Source organism: Octodon degus, unplaced genomic scaffold (genome assembly GCF_000260255.1).
Source record: "Octodon degus isolate 3935 unplaced genomic scaffold, OctDeg1.0 scaffold00025, whole genome shotgun sequence".
Taxonomy (NCBI): Eukaryota; Metazoa; Chordata; class Mammalia; order Rodentia; family Octodontidae; genus Octodon; species Octodon degus.
The window spans coordinates 12,192,391-12,194,108 of NW_004524601.1; positions in this window are offsets into that span (position 1 = coordinate 12,192,391).

Below are 1,718 nucleotides of genomic sequence, written 5' to 3' on the forward strand. Positions count from 1 at the left end.
TGTGACATTGATTGATGTTTATTAAATCCCTAAGCTCCCCTGGAAAATGCGGTTATTATCTTAGAGCATATAATCAAAGAAGTGTGGGAGAAATTATGCAGGAAGAAAAAAATTTCTTGCCTTTAAAGAAAAAATTGTGCTAATAATGTCAATTATACATGTAAGGGAAGTGTCTGAACAAGTAGGATTTCTTATTGAAAGTTTTTAAACCAGAAGTTCACTTTGGTTAATGTTTTTCCCCTTCCTAGCTTGCCAGTTGGCTACCTAGATGCATTTTTAACGTGTGACTGCTAAAAATCAGTATGATAAATGCCTATTTGACTTACTTGGATTATCATTACATATGGCAATAGCAGCGAAATGGTAGTCTAATTTTGAAAATTTCCTTTTCAGATTTTCAGAAGTTCTGTGATAAGGCATTGTGGTATCAACTAAACTTCAATCACTTTAAAAGCTGAGAGTCACTTTAATGGATTTTAGTGCAATGTTCTTTTAAAGATAGATTCCTCATCTTGGGCCCTCTGCATGTTAAAAACAACTATCAGATAACCATTCTGACAAAGGGAATTCCAACTGTTATAAAAATATAGTGTCTTTATTTCCAGCCAAATACACAAAATTCTGCTCTCAGCTAGGTCATTTGTTTTCCTGTACAATCGTTCCAAAATCTTAAGCCAAGTCGTTGGATAACTCTGCAACATGGTCTTACAATTACAGTCAGCAGTTAGCATTTCTGAAGCAATTCAGTAGAACTCTATTTGGGATAAGCTGCAGCAGAGTGTAATTATATTCAGTTTCAGAACAAGTAGAATGTAAACCTAAAGGTTTCTTTTTCCTTTCAAATTGGTGCTGTAATAAATGAATGATAGAATCCATCTTCTTGGGAGGAGGAAATCAAAGTTGTGGCTTATATTTATTTGCCAGTAGGAGTCCAGAGATGCTCTGGTGATAAATCCCCTCCATCCTACAGCCTTGTTTTAAAGCACTGGGGAAATGCTGAGATGTTCTATGAAGAATTGGGGAAAGCTATGAACTCTGCTCTGTACCTTCCGTTGAGAACCCAGATTACTCCAAGACAGTCAGAATATTCTGCTCTTGAAGGAAAAATACCTAAAAATACCAGGCTGCCACTCAGTGACTATTGCCTCAATAGTCTTCTCCACATTTTTAGTACAAGGACTCTGATTAGCTCTGGAAGGGAAAGAAATGATCATCTTAAGTTACGGCTCTCAGAGACATCATTTCTGGACAATTCATAGTCATGTCAAAAATCTCTTTCTTTTTGTACCAGAAATGCCCTCAGGACCTTACACTTGCCAGGCAGGCACTGTGCTACTGAGCTATCTTCCAGCTCACATGGCAAATTTCTAAGCCCATAAATCAAGGTTCCAACTAAGTGCAGCCCTCTGTACTCGGATAAGGATGCCGGGTGTGTATGCTTCTGATTCTAAAAGGCACTACAGCTTATGAGACTAGAAGAGTTTCATGCCAAGCACGACCACTTACTAGCTAGTGACCCTCAAGAGACTTAAACAGATCTCTGTGGAAGTTTTAAATACTTCGTTTCCCTCTCTGTGAAACAGATTGAATAATCCTGTGTACATCATAGGGAGAGAGTTGAAGAAACTGTTAAATAGAGCATTTGGAATTTTGCCTGGCTCAATAGAAGTTCTCCAACAAAAAAAAATTGCCATTCAATCTGAGGTACAGGATCTCAG